Consider the following 16,321-nt stretch of genomic DNA (forward strand, 5'->3'; position numbering starts at 1 on the left):
GCTGGCGCCATTTTGATTGCACAGACAGATCTGACTGTGCAGTCAAAATGGCGCCAGCGGCCAGGCCAGAGCCTAACACAACACTTCCCGTCCCGACCCACTGGCCAGAGAGAGACACACAGACTGCCCCCTGGATGGACTGCAGTGCCTGGAGACTGGAGTGGATTTATAGTTAGTGGTGCAGCAGCACTGAGACTGAGTGAGTCTGTGAGACTGTGATGGTCGGGGGGCAGGGGGGCGATTTGTCTGGCGCTATTTTGTGAGACTGTTGATGGGGGGGGGGGCAGGAAGAGGGGTGTGGTGGTGGTGTACTACTGTTGTAGGCTGTGTGGTGCCATTTTGACAGCCTTGGGCTAAACTGGCCCTGCTTTTCACTTGCTAGCTGGTGCTGCTGTCTGTTTCAGCAGCTGAGCAGCAGCACTGCACAGCCTGCCTGCCTGACTGTATGTGAGGAGGAGTGTGTGGATTGTCTCTGGCCTGGACTCTGTGGCTGGGTGAGCACTGAGCTGGGAGCCTGGGGCCTTATCTGAGACTGTGACTGACTGTGGGGGCTGGGGACTGTTCACTGCCCAGGCACTAGGCATTAATGTATTTTCCTTTTTTTCATTGGGGGGAGGGGGTTGGGTTGCAGTTGAGTTTGATGACCACTCCCTATTTTGTTGGCCAAGCCCTCTTTTTTGGCCACGCCCCAAAAAATACTTAGCCCCCCTGCAACATTATCCAGCACCTGCTTAGCACTAAGCTCGCATTTTGTCCTCATGTAAGGCCTGGGTTGTGTCACAAAGCCTGGCCTTGCTCTCCTGTACCTCCTCTTCCATCCTGTGTGCTGGGTTAGCATTGCCGATCCAATTGGTAGGACTGTTTTTTCAGGAATATGTCATTTCTATTATATTTATCAATGCATGGTGACAAAATGCATTGCTTTAAGCCTGCATTTTGTCCTCATGCAAGGCCTGGGTTGTGTCACAAAGCGTGGCCTTGCTCTCCTGTACCTCCTCTTCCATCATGTGTGCTGGGTTAGCGTTGCCGGTCCCATTGGTACAGAACAGCTTTTCAGGAATATCTCATTTGTATAAAATTTATAAATGCATGGCGATAACCTGTATTGGCCTTAAGCGTGCAGTTTTTCACCATACACGTATGCCTTTTTTTGGGAGTTTTATTTGTTTTATTGGCAGTCAAGTATAATTGGCGCACTGCTCTGCAAACGTGAGTCCCTGCTTTTATTCTGAGCCTAAGATCTATGTGTAAATGCCCCCCCCCCATTTCCAACCCATTTTGCAGACGTTTCCCTCATTTTGCAAGTTTTTTCAGGCCATGCTTGGGTCCCCATTGATTTCAATTAGGCTCGTTGTTCGGACGAATATCCCGAACATCCGGACCATGTTCAGCCGAGCCAACCCGAGCCTGAATATCTGGATGTTCGATCAACACTAGTGTGAATGTCGCCATCGCTGAAACAGCGACTAGATTGACTGAGCATTCTGTCTGTCTGTCTGTTGTCTGTGTTTTTAATCACCATTACTTGTGCTTAGCTAGTTTTTGATAACAATATATGCAGACTTGCTAATATATCCATTAGTTGAGTCGTTTGTTATTTTCTTTATTCGAGTTATGGAGATATTTCAGTTACTGTGTTAGCTATTCAATTTAGCACGTTTCGGTAGGTCGCGCTTATCGTGAACACCCATGCTTAGCTAGCATAGTTGTGTTGCTATTAGTTATGTCCTTTCCTGTTGTCTTGCCTGTGTGGATGTTTGCTGGTGACTTTCGTTAGCCTGCTGGCTCTGCTTCTGTGGACGTGACTGTGAGCTACAGTTGCTACTAGTTACACTCCAATCTATAGTCCTGTCTTGTAACTGTCTGAATGCTTGCTATCGCAAGAGCAGCGCAACATCGCACTGCGCTGCCATTGCCATTGTAGCAATATCGGAAGCCCAGAGCTGCAGTTGCTCTGGGCAGCCTGTGTAGCCTGTGTAACCTCTTCCATTATTCAGCTCTTAGCCTTGTTGTGCTGGGTGGTCAGAAAGTATGACCACACAGCATTACACTAAGGCTACGTTTCCACTATAGCGTCACATTTTCGCCTGCAAAAAATCGTATAAGATTTTTCTGATTGGTAAAAATGTGCATGTAAATTTTTATGCGTTTTTATGCAAATGTTTGTATGCAAAAATTTGCATTAGTTAAAGTGAACCTCCAGACTAAAAATCTACTCAGCAGAACGGAAAAGCCTTCGTTTTCTTTATCAATTTCACAGCATCAGAACTTTGTTTTTCTTACCAAAGCATCATTTTTAGCTGCATTTTTAGCTAAGCTCCGCCCCATCAAAGAAAACTGCCTGGGCATTTTCCCCCTGATGCTATACAAAGCATGATGGGATTTCTGATGTTGTTGTTCTCATTACCTAGCAACTGGGAGGGATGATCAGGACACCTGACAGTTGGAACTGTGTCTCATGCTCCCTGTCACCTCCTTTCAACCAAAAAGATGACTGCCATCATTAAATCACAAGCCTTTGCCTGTTCTTTTAAAACAGAGTGGGTAAGAGATTATATTACCTATTTATTTTAATTAACATAACTAATGTAACTTAATGACAGTATGTTTGTTAAGGCTGGAGTTCCTCTTTAAATATAACATAATCTGCCTAGTAACAGCTTAGCCATGACTGCTGACAACTTCCTGTAACCATGGATCTAATGCAAATTTTCAGGCAAGTAACGCAAAAATTTGCATTGCCTATACAAAGCGTTGTACGCAAATCGTACGTGATGTCTGAAAAAATGATACAGGACCTCAGATTTTTTCAAACGTACGAACGCTAACTAAAATTTACATTGAATGGAAACTGCCCATTTCACTACCATTAGTTGCAAAATCAATGTGAATTTTCTAAGAGAAAAATCTGACACAAAACGCACAAGTGGAAACCAGGCCTTATACTGACCTCAATGGCACATGGACTAGGTAAGTTGCTGCTGCACACCACTGCACACAGGGGGCCAAGAGACACAAGGGGGTAGGAGCGGAAGCACACGGGGGTTGGGGGGAAGGGGAACGGTCAGAAGAAGTCACACGGGGAGGCATGGGGGACACAGGAGGACACATGGGGGTTACAGGAGGACAGTACACATGAGAGAGACCTGGGGGACACAGGACGACACATGGGGGATACAGGAGGACACATGGGGATACAGGGGGACACATGAGGGCACATGGGGACACAGGAGGACACCATTTGGGGAGAACATGTACACACCAGGTTTAGTATACTGTATATATTTTCCCCCTGGTTTTTACCCTCAAAACCTGGGTGCGTCTTATATTCCGGAGCATCTTATATGGCGTAAAATACAGTAAATTCTTTCTTTAGTAAATTGAATTGTTTTGTTATATATGGAAACAAAAGTTAGCAGAGTTATTTGTTCAATCACATGAAAGATGTCTAAAAATTGTTTTGGATAACACATATTTTAATTGCTTTCACAAATCATATCAATTAAAATAGCACTGGTATTTTCCTGAAGATAATACTGTATTTAGGTGCTAGCTGTTTTTAAATTAACCAGAAATACTTACCTGTACTTTTAAAAAAATGTTCCCATGCCCATATCCTCGGTATCCAACGTATACAGTATCCTCCAATCTTGCGATCTTCAATTAAGTTGATTGAAGATCTACCATGGCAATTAACTATACTATACCTTAGAATGCGTCCTGCCGATGCATAATGCCATCTCCGCTGTCCTCCCCGCCTCCTCACCTGTCACCCTCACCTAGCCTGGCACCCGGTGCACCCATGGGTGCACCGGGTGCCAGCCTAGGTGAGGGGTGACATGTGCAGGCAGGTGGGGAGACAGCGGGAGCCGGCGCTATACATCCTGCACAGGATGCATTTTAAGGTATAGTAATCGGCTCATCAATGAGCCGGTTCTTTTTGTATTGAACTTCCTGTTGTTTGTACGCATCAGCCAATCAGAAACGTGTTTGTGCCGTACACGTGTTTTTACGTGTACGGGCGTAAACTACCTAAGCGAAAGTGCACTGATTTGCTTCACGTACCCGGCACATGCTGACTTATTTCCGCATGACAGCTAGACATTATGCATAGAAACGGATAATGCATGCGTAGTACCACTAGAGTTAATGCGGAAAGAATTCTGCATGGGAGCATGGTGTTATGCCTACGACTACGTTTACTACGCGCTATTGCATAGTTCAAAGCATACTTGCGTAGGTGCTTTCGTAGCGTAGTTCATGTAACGTATGCGTATTTGTACTACGCGTAGTTGCGAAAAACTACGCGTAGTTCCAGCGTAGCGAAGTTGGCTGACTACGACCATCCCTGTTGGACAACAGACACAGTATGTTGGGTTAAATATCTATGGCAAGTGGGCAATGAATATGCAATCTTTGCATACTGATTATGAGCCCTCATGCTCTTTAGCAATGCAAAGGACACTTTGCAAAGTGATACTAGTTCATGCATTTCTAAGTCTTAATACCCAGTGCTGACAGATATCAAACTCTTCATAACCCTAGTGCCCACAAGGGTACGCTATATGATAATTACCTTCCCTCACCCCACCACCACATGGAGATAAAGCTAATAGAGGGTCAATCCATACATAGTAAACTATGAATTTATGAATAGATGTGACTTCAATATGAAAACAAGTTGTCCTGGAGCAAGGTTTCTAACCCTTTCTCAATGTAGATTTTTTTCTTAATGTATTGCTGTTGTAAGCAATGTCCAGTAAAATCAAAAAGATGCTCTAACTTACCAAACTATCCAAAACTAATATAATTCTCTTCCTGGAATAGGACTTCAATACTGGCAGAATTTAACTTTAAAATAGTAATAATTGTAGAGCTAATATATACAATCAAAATGTATCTTTTTGGCAAAACCAGCCAATCTAGAGTCTCCAAAAATATTTGTTACAAAATTGACAAGAATTTGCTTAAATAATAATGACTGTTTCACATGAAGTGAAACAGTTTCAGTGTATAGGGAGTCTATTTTATGGCGTTTGAAAAGTTAAATTATTACAAAGGGTTTAAGTTATGCTTTTCAGTTGTGCAGTTTTTATGCATTAGATTGTAAAAAAATACTTTTGCACGCTGCCTTTCTCCCTGAACAGAAATGACTTACAAAATGAGGAATAATATGCACATATAAAGGAAAGAAAATACAATTATAGGAGAAAGGATACTGAGAACAGAGGGTCAAAGCGATAACAAATTGGTCATTATTTGCTAAGGGATGCAAAAGCTGGTCTAAGAGAAAAAGAAAATGGGCTAGAATTGAAGCAGTGTCTGTTAAGCTACAGTGTAGATGTAAGTATAAAATGCTCCACAAGTCTTGTAATTGAGAATATCCATCAAGACTCTGACAGCTATTGTAGCATTTCCAGGAGCGATAAAACCTGAATTTATTTCACTTCGGCAAAAGGGACTGGTATCACCTTCTGGCTGCTTTAATGAAATGCCATAAAACTTCAGGGAGAGAAAATGTGCTGTAAAGTAATAAAAAGGTATTCCTAGGTATATTGTTTGTAGAAACATTATAGTAGAGATGCTTGGCTGGAGTGAAAATTAGGAAGCGTGACCTGCTATCTGCTGAAATAAAAAATGGCGGTTAAGTACAGCATAACTTGAATTTAATTAGTCTTTTATTGTATTACGTGAAACTATTATATTTTTAGGGTATTAGCTAAAATCATACATGTATATGTCTCATTTACTGTCAGCACAGAATGGACATGCTATTTAGGCAAAAGCTGTGTAAAATAAGTCTTGCTGCAGATTTCTTTTGATCATATAACTCATCAAACTTATCTGTTTTGTGGTGAAGGAGAGGAAGAGAGAATAGCTTTGCACACATGCATATATGTAAAATGGCCTCAACTAAAATTACAGAGTGATAAACTGTGCTTTGCTATCGTGACATTACTAAGTATTGTTTTGTATTTAAACCAAAGTATGTAAAAAAAGAATGTTAAGTTCGAATTTAGGATAATCCTAATTTTGCACCTATACTTGGAATTATGATGTGAAATTTAATGCAAATATTCGGGCAAATTTATAATTGATTTTGTGTGTAACCTTAATTATGTTCCATAATTTTGCAGTTATGCATAATTACACAAAAATAGTTACATAGTTACATAGTTATTTTGGTTGAAAAAAGACATACGTCCATCGAGTTCAACCAGTATAAAGTACAACACCAGCCTGCTCCCTCACATATCCCTGTTGATCCAGAGGAAGGCGAAAAAACCTTACAAGGCATGGTCCAATTAGCCCCTAATGGGAAAAATTCCTTCCCGACTCCAGATGGCAATCCGATAAAATCCCTGGATCAACATCATTAGACATTACCTAGTAATTGTAGCCATGGATGTCTTTCAACGCAAGGAAAGCATCTAAGCCCCCTTTAAATGCAGGTATAGAGGTTGCCATAACGACTTCCTGTGGCAATGCATTCCACATCTTAATCACTCTTACTGTAAAGAACCCTTTCCTAAATAAATGGCTAAAACATTTTTCCTCCATGCGCAGATCATGTCCTCTAGTCCTTTGAGAAGGCCTAGGGACAAAAAGCCCACCCGCCAAGCTATTATATTGCCCTCTGATGTATTTATACATGTTAATTAGATCCCCTCTAAGGCGTCTTTTCTCTAGACTAATTAAACCCAGTTTATCTAACCTTTCTTGGTAAGTGAGACCTTCCATCCCACATATCAATTTTGTTGCTCGTCTCTGCACCTGCTCTAAAACTTCAATATCTTTTTTGTAATGTGGTGCCCAGAACTGAATTCCATATTCCAGATGTGGCCTTACTAGAGAGTTAAACAGGGGCAATATTATGCTAGCATCTCGAGTTTTTATTTCCCTTTTAATGCATCCCAAAATTTTGTTAGCTTTAGCTGCAGCTGCTTGGCATTGAGTATGATTATTTAACTTGTTGTCAATGAGTACTCCTAAGTCCTTCTCCAAGTTTGATGTCCCCAACTGTATCCCATTTATTTTGTATGGTGCTAGACCATTAGTACGTCCAAAATGCATGACTTTACATTTGTCAACATTGAATTTCATCTGCCATGTATGTGCCCATATAGCCTATATCTTCCTGAGAGTTGATGATTCTGCACAATTTTGTATCATCTGCAAAAATAGCAACATTGCTCACTACTGCATCTACTAGGTCATTAATAAATAAATTGAAGAGCACTGGACCCAGAACAGACCCCTGTGGGACCCCACTGCTAACAGTCTCCCATTTTGAGTACGATCCATTGACCACAAATTTAATTCTTTAGCAACAAATCATTTTAAAAAAAAGACTGTAGTTTTTGAGAAAATATATATTTTTTAATTTGGTAAAATGACATTTAGCTGTGGTACACTTCAATATATACTGAGATACACATTTTGTACATTTTAAGAAAATGCTCAGTGTACGGGTCTGACCGTCCAAGCCTCTTTAACCTCTTGTTACTCATGCAGGCTACTATAGCAAGAATTCAGGATCCAGGCCGCAGGGGGCTCTGCCCCCTGAGCAATACCAGCCTTCAAGGTCCATGATGTGAGGGGCCTCTGAAGGGAGGGATGGCCACTCCTGGTTCCATGTATAACATAAGTATACAGAACTTATATCTCAATATATATTTAAGTGTACTGCAGCAAAATGTCATGTATAAAAAATAATTTTCTCAAAGCTCCCAGGGTCTTTTTGAAAAAGTTTTTTTTTCCTTTTTTACTTATTACCACTATTCCCACTATAACCTCTAACCATTCTGGTTTGCGCAAATGGTTTTTCAGGAAATTAATTCAATTCCAAAATCATAATTACGAGTAATCGTAATTGCTAAGGCTAACACAATATATATACATACAGTACCAATAATAAATGCAAGGTATGTAATTTCCCACTTCATAACACACTACAACAAATTTGGTCTATGCACTTCTCGTTTTGGTAATAAAGAGTGAAAAAGTTTTATTGCACATATATAAAATTCTCAAAGTTACTCTTGAAGCAGAGCCAGCCACAGTACATATATTAAAATAATTTTCTGCGCAGAAAGCAATAAAAAACCACATGGGGCCATCAATTTCCGGTTGTTACTTAGGCTATACTTGCTTACAGGGACGGCGATCATCCAGATTCAAAACGTCCCTGCAGTCAAGCATCCACCTCCTAGTGTCACACTCGTACACACATGCTGGTACACTCAAACAGCAGCTGCCTCCCTGCTAGCAGGGATCAAGTCCATTTATTATATGCAGTAATATTGATTTTAGCTAGCATATCAAAAGACCAATCTCTCTTCTTAGCCAGTGTCAGCTTGTTTGCAGGCTTAGATGGATTAGCAGCAGAGCAAATAGCATAAAGCATGGAGCATGAAGCAGGCCAGCAAGCCAAGCCACAAACAGACAATTACTGTGTCAGTATTATACTTGCAATCCTCTGCATACAGATAGGCGCTTTTACTCCATTCTCCTGATGAGCAGGCCACAGCTTTCTTTGTTAGGAGGTGGAGGAGGATGCTCAAAGTTGTCCATCTCTGGTTTGTGGGCTTCCAGGCTTCTTTGCTGGTATGTGTGGCTCAGCTTCCCTCTATCCAGCATGGAGGTCTCGGACAGCCTAGCGGGTCACGTGCAGTTCTGCACGGAAGTAGATGGCCCCACCTGCCGATGCATTTCGCGTCATCAGACGCTTCCTCAGGGCGTGGTTAGCGCTGCTTGCGTTGCCCTATTAATGCTCCCCCAGTCTCCGCCTCCTCCCGGCTTCAAAGTCCGCGTCATTGCGTCATAACGTACGCAACGTTCTTCCGCATTCAAGCGTCATTGCGTACGTGACCTCATTCCGTATGGCGTAAGTTCATGCATATTTTCAGTTGTTTTGTTCTAAGGGCATGGATCCATTCACTGCCATCTAGTGGCCAAAAACAGGTATTGCTTCCAAGATGTATATTTATTTTCATTTTAAGCATTCCTTCTGTTTTCCTCTTTCATGGTAGGACAATATTTGCTAGATAAAATTTATTAAATCCACCATATAACATAACTCATTTCTCCTATTTGTCTTATCCTTTTTATAGTGGATTAGTCAAATATATATTGTCCAACATGCTCTTTTCAGCAAATCTCCTAAATTTACATATTTCCTGTTTATGTTACCTATCACCTTGCCAGTCACTCATACATCCTCTCTTCAACACATGTTTTCATAATTTGAGGCATGTTTATTTATTGTAGGTTATCTGTCTGAGGAATGGAGTCAGGTCTAATTCAGAGTTAAAGCCATGTGGAGCTATTGTATTCAGTTTATATATCCACATACTTTCCTTTGCTAAGAGTACATCTTCAAAATCTCCCCTTCTTTTAGAAAGGTTTAACTTGTATATGGCTTTTACTTTAGTTCCATCTAGGGAGGATCCGTGACATTGTCTGTAATGATCATATAATGGCATTGGGACTTCTCCCTCCTCTATTTCTCTAAAATGCTCCAGGATTCTCTCTTTTAATTCCCTTTTTGTCTTACCTATATAGAGCATTTGGCAGGGACATTCAATAGCATAAACTACACGTTTTGTGTTACAATTAAGGAACCCCTTAATTTTAAAGGTTTGGGACCCCATGCTGTCTCTGAAGTTTCTTGTTTTGTCTACATATGGGCACATTTTACATTTTCCGCAACGGAACATACCATTTGCAGCTTGGCTTCGCAGCCAGCTGCTTCCATCTTGAGTTGGCTTGTATTCACTTCTAACTAGCTTATCTTTCAAATTTTGTGCTTTTTTGGCTGTCAGTAGTGGTCCAACAATCTCAAGAATTTCTGGACTTGCTCGCAAAATACCCCAATGTTTGGTGAGTAAGTTCCCCAAGTCCTTCCAATGTGTTCCAAACGTGGTTGTAATTCTCATAAACTGATTTTCCTTTGTGGTTCTAGGTTTCGACGACAGCAGCTCCTCTCTTGGTTTCCCCCATGCTTTTTTTATTGCTGATTTTAAAAGTCTATGGGAATATCCTCGCTCTCTAAAGCGTTTATACATCGCTCTAGTTTCAATTTTAAATTGTTCGTCCACCGAGCAGTTCCTGCGCAAACGCAGGAACTGACTATAGGGGATTGACCTAAGCAGTGCAGGGGGATGATGGCTTGAAGCATGTAATATGCTGTTACCCGCCGTCGGTTTTCGATATGTCGACGTTTTTACATATCCATCCTTTAATTCAAGTTGTAAATCTAGGAATGGCATCTCAGATGCATCATACGCAAATGTTAAGCGTATGTTCCTTTGGTTTTGGTTAAGCTCATCGATGAACTTTCTCAGTTCATCTTCTGTTCCAGTCCATATCGCTAAAACGTCATCAATATACCTTATCCAGAGGGCGACATGTGCCCCGAACTCTGGGTTCGGGTAGACATCTTGTCGTTCCCAGAGACCCAGGTGCAGACATGCATATGCCGGGGCACATGCCGCCCCCATTGAAGTCCCCCTGATCTGCTTATAGTACTTGCCATTAAACCTAAAGCAGTTTTGCCTGAGAACCATGCTCAGGCATCTCAGGATCATGTCATTATGAGTCTGCGCTTCTGGATAATTTTCGTCCAGGAAGAAGTCTATTGCCCTGAGGCCCTCCTCATGCGGTATAGACGTGTACAAAGATTCTACGTCTATACCCACGAGGAGGGACCCAGGGGGAGCCCGAAAGTCCGAAAGGACCTTCAGGACATCTCTTGTGTCTTTCACATAAGATGGCAACTGTGTGACCAAGGGCTTTAATTTTTCGTCTATATACCTTCCTAATCTTTCACATGGCCCCCCATTTCCCGATACTATTGGACGACCTGGTGGTCGATTTACATCTTTATGTATCTTTGGGACAAAATAAATTGTTGGGGTATTGTATGTTGTGATCCACAAATAATCCCTTTCACTTTTAGAGATTACCTCGTGTTCACGGGCCTCATCTACTAAGTGATTTATTTTGTCTTTTATTGCTGGGAAGGGATTTGTGCATAATTTTTCATAGGTATTAATGTCATTTTCAGAGTAATAAAAACGGATCTATGGTCCAAGAAGCATATATGCTTTCACATGGTCATCTTTTTGAATTCTCTAATATTTGTGTCTACATTTGAGACAAAGAAGCCAATTTATGCAGATTGTTGGAAACTTCCCCCTATGGTTTTATTTTTGAGCTATTGCTGCATTGCTCTAGGTAAATTGGTAGTTCCCCTGTGTTTCCCCCTCCCAGTGTACAATTCATAAACAATTATGGCCTATATGATCTCAGACGATATTAATGATGAAATCGATGATTGCTTTGCCACTCCCTCTCAGGAGGAAGATGATAATACAATTGAAATGAAATTCAAATTCAGAACACATAGAGGATTATTAGTGAAGCAGTTAAAACGAAAGTGGAATGCTTCTCTGTTGGAATCATATGAAAAAGCTGGCATTGTCCCAGACGGTCTGTTGGAGAGAATTATTCCGGCAGGGAATCTCCTGACAGAGCGATTCTTGGAAAAATGGAAAAAGAAAGCTTTTGAAAGAGGAATGGAGGTAGTCAGAATGATTGCGGAAGAGGAAAGATTACAGCTGAATGAAATAACTGAATTGGTCTCAGCCAGTGCCTTGGATCTTGATCAGTATAGGAAGCATGAGGAATTTACAATATTAAATGATTCCCTGCGTAAATTCATTGAAAAGGTACAGGCTGAGACCAAAAAAACGGAAACAAAATAAATTTCATAATGACTCAAAAAAATGGAATAAAGACAAAGCCTTTGACCCTCAAGAGAGATCTAATAAACGATTAAATAGGGGAAGAAGTAGGTCCAGGAGGAGAAAGACCTCTGGGGAAACCACTGAAGGTGAGACCGATGTTTCTGAAAACTCAAATTCAAACAGAAAGTCGGTCTCATTCCAATCAGGGTCAAAACAAAAAAGACAACCTAAGGGGGCATTAAAATCAAGTCGTAGACAACAACAAGTACCCTATGAACAAACAAAAAACTACAGGGGTTGGGTGGAGGCACTACAGAGAGGAGACGAAAGCACAGACGAGGACGAGATCAGTGTGACAAGGAGCAACAGAAAATACAATCAGAGCAGGAGGAAATAGTGAGTAATTTGGACCCCTCGGGAGTTGTGGTAAATTTGTCCAACTTTGATCTGAAAGAAAATCACTTGAGGGTATTGGTTAAGGGGCTTTCATTTTCACCAACGAGCCAAGGTGACACCTTTGAGGTGTTTAAGGACATTAACCTCTTTTTGAGAAAGATCATGTTAAAGCTCCATCATAAACAAGGAGGAGTATTGGAAAAAAATCAAGGAGAGACTAATGAGACCCCACTACAGACCCCTGAGGTATGGACAAATGATGAACGGGAGGCCATTAGAGACTTACAAAGCTTACTAGATGAAGGTGGACGAATTTTTGACGACAGCAGCTCCCAGGGAGCACAAATGCCCCCAGATACTCTGTTACGTAAAAGAGCAGTCACCATGCCCCCCATTTCAAAAAATAAATACTTGTCAGTATTCTTGGAAACAATAAATGAAGATTTACGTAGTATGAGTTGGGCCAGTAAAAATATAGATAGCACCAAAAGTAATCTAACTAAAAAAGAATGGGAAGCAATGGAAGAATTAAAAACAGCCCCCAACCTTATAATAAAACCAAGTGACAAAGGGGGAAATATTGTACTTATGAATGAAAATGACTATATGGCCGAGGCCAACCGTCAGCTGGCCGACCATAATACCTATGAAAAATTATGCACAAATCCCTTCCCAGCAATAAAAGACAAAATAAATCACTTAGTAGATGAGGCCCGTGAACACGAGGTAATCTCTAAAAGTGAAAGGGATTATTTGTGGATCACAACATACAATACCCCAACAATTTATTTTGTCCCAAAGATACATAAAGATGTAAATCGACCACCAGGTCGTCCAATAGTATCGGGAAATGGGGGGCCATGTGAAAGATTAGGAAGGTATATAGACGAAAAATTAAAGCCCTTGGTCACACAGTTGCCATCTTATGTGAAAGACACAAGAGATGTCCTGAAGGTCCTTTCGGACTTTCGGGCTCCCCCTGGGTCCCTCCTCGTGGGTATAGACGTAGAATCTTTGTACACGTCTATACCGCATGAGGAGGGCCTCAGGGCAATAGACTTCTTCCTGGACGAAAATTATCCAGAAGCGCAGACTCATAATGACATGATCCTGAGATGCCTGAGCATGGTTCTCAGGCAAAACTGCTTTAGGTTTAATGGCAAGTACTATAAGCAGATCAGGGGGACTTCAATGGGGGCGGCATGTGCCCCGGCATATGCATGTCTGCACCTGGGTCTCTGGGAACGACAAGATGTCTACCCGAACCCAGAGTTCGGGGCACATGTCGCCCTCTGGATAAGGTATATTGATGACGTTTTAGCGATATGGACTGGAACAGAAGATGAACTGAGAAAGTTCATCGATGAGCTTAACCAAAACCAAAGGAACATACGCTTAACATTTGCGTATGATGCATCTGAGATGCCATTCCTAGATTTAAAACTTGAATTAAAGGATGGATATGTAAAAACGTCGACATATCGAAAACCGACGGCGGGTAACAGCATATTACATGCTTCAAGCCATCATCCCCCTGCACTGCTTAGGTCAATCCCCTATAGTCAGTTCCTGCGTTTGCGCAGGAACTGCTCGGTGGACGAACAATTTAAAATTGAAACTAGAGCGATGTATAAACGCTTTAGAGAGCGAGGATATTCCCATAGACTTTTAAAATCAGCAATAAAAAAAGCATGGGGGAAACCAAGAGAGGAGCTGCTGTCGTCGAAACCTAGAACCACAAAGGAAAATCAGTTTATGAGAATTACAACCACGTTTGGAACACATTGGAAGGACTTGGGGAACTTACTCACCAAACATTGGGGTATTTTGCGAGCAAGTCCAGAAATTCTTGAGATTGTTGGACCACTACTGACAGCCAAAAAAGCACAAAATTTGAAAGATAAGCTAGTTAGAAGTGAATACAAGCCAACTCAAGATGGAAGCAGCTGGCTGCGAAGCCAAGCTGCAAATGGTATGTTCCGTTGCGGAAAATGTAAAATGTGCCCATATGTAGACAAAACAAGAAACTTCAGAGACAGCATGGGGTCCCAAACCTTTAAAATTAAGGGGTTCCTTAATTGTAACACAAAACGTGTAGTTTATGCTATTGAATGTCCCTGCCAAATGCTCTATATAGGTAAGACAAAAAGGGAATTAAAAGAGAGAATCCTGGAGCATTTTAGAGAAATAGAGGAGGGAGAAGTCCCAATGCCATTATATGATCATTACAGACAATGTCACGGATCCTCCCTAGATGGAACTAAAGTAAAAGCCATATACAAGTTAAACCTTTCTGAGAGAAGGGGAGATTTTGAAGATGTACTCTTAGCAAAGGAAAGTATGTGGATATATAAACTGAATACAATAGCTCCACATGGCTTTAACTCTGAATTAGACCTGACTCCATTCCTCAGACAGATAACCTACAATAAATAAACATGCCTCAAATTATGAAAACATGTGTTGAAGAGAGGATGTATGAGTGACTGGCAAGGTGATAGGTAACATAAACAGGAAATTTGTAAATTTAGGAGATTTGCTGAAAAGAGCATGTTGGACAATATATATTTGACTAATCCACTATAAAAAGGATAAGACAAATAGGAGAAATGAGTTATGTTATATGGTGGATTTAATAAATTTTATCTAGCAAATATTGTCCTACCATGAAAGAGGAAAACAGAAGGAATGCTTAAAATGAAAATAAATATACATCTTGGAAGCAATACCTGTTTTTGGCCACTAGATGGCAGTGAATGGATCCATGCCCTTAGAACAAAACAACTGAAAATATGCATGAACTTACGCCATACGGAATGAGGTCACGTACGCAATGACGCTTGAATGCGGAAGAACGTTGCGTACGTTATGACGCAATGACGCGGACTTTGAAGCCGGGAGGAGGCGGAGACTGGGGGAGCATTAATAGGGCAACGCAAGCAGCGCTAACCACGCCCTGAGGAAGCGTCTGATGACGCGAAATGCATCGGCAGGTGGGGCCATCTACTTCCGTGCAGAACTGCACGTGACCCGCTAGGCCGTCCGAGACCTCCATGCTGGATAGAGGGAAGCTGAGCCACACATACCAGCAAAGAAGCCTGGAAGCCCACAAACCAGAGATGGACAACTTTGAGCATCCTCCTCCACCTCCTAACAAAGAAAGCTGTGGCCTGCTCATCAGGAGAATGGAGTAAAAGCGCCTATCTGTATGCAGAGGATTGCAAGTATAATACTGACACAGTAATTGTCTGTTTGTGGCTTGGCTTGCTGGCCTGCTTCATGCTCTATGCTTTATGCTATTTGCTCTGCTGCTAATCCATCTAAGCCTGCAAACAAGCTGACACTGGCTAAGAAGAGAGATTGGTCTTTTGATATGCTAGCTAAAATCAATATTACTGCATATAATAAATGGACTTGATCCCTGCTAGCAGGGAGGCAGCTGCTGTTTGAGTGTACCAGCATGTGTGTACGAGTGTGACACTAGGAGGTGGATGCTTGACTGCAGGGACGTTTTGAATCTGGATGATCGCCGTCCCTGTAAGCAAGTATAGCCTAAGTAACAACCGGAAATTGATGGCCCCATGTGGTTTTTTATTGCTTTCTGCGCAGAAAATTATTTTAATATATGTACTGTGGCTGGCTCTGCTTAAAGAGTAACTTTGAGAATTATATATGTGCAATAAAACTTTTTCACTCTTTATTACCAAAACGAGAAGTGCATAGACCAAATTTGTTGTAGTGTGTTATGAAGTTGATAGTACGGTTGCACTAAACGAGTAATATCGAGAGTTATATATATCAAAAGAGCACTATCTATATGGATGGTGACCATGTGAATGCTAAAGTGTCATTTTCAGATGTAATTTCCCACTGCACATTTAAATTCTCTAAAGCTCTGGAGGAGCAATTTAAACTTATCAGTATAGATTATTCATCACCGGTAATAATACCACAGATTTAAGGATTACAGAACGTTTATATGAAACAGATCGTGATCTTATTTTTACCATTTTCTTGGCAAATCAGTCAAAGCAGGTCAGGTCAGGGAACCATATATGGACCCTCCTAGCATTATCTACAATACCCTGGTATACACTTCCATTCTTTTAAAATATGTAAAGAAAACACAGTACACATAGTGATGATACTACACACCATTTTTATTATTTCTTTAA

This window comes from Hyperolius riggenbachi, chromosome 7 (assembly GCF_040937935.1).
Source record: "Hyperolius riggenbachi isolate aHypRig1 chromosome 7, aHypRig1.pri, whole genome shotgun sequence".
NCBI classification, from domain to species: Eukaryota; Metazoa; Chordata; class Amphibia; order Anura; family Hyperoliidae; genus Hyperolius; species Hyperolius riggenbachi.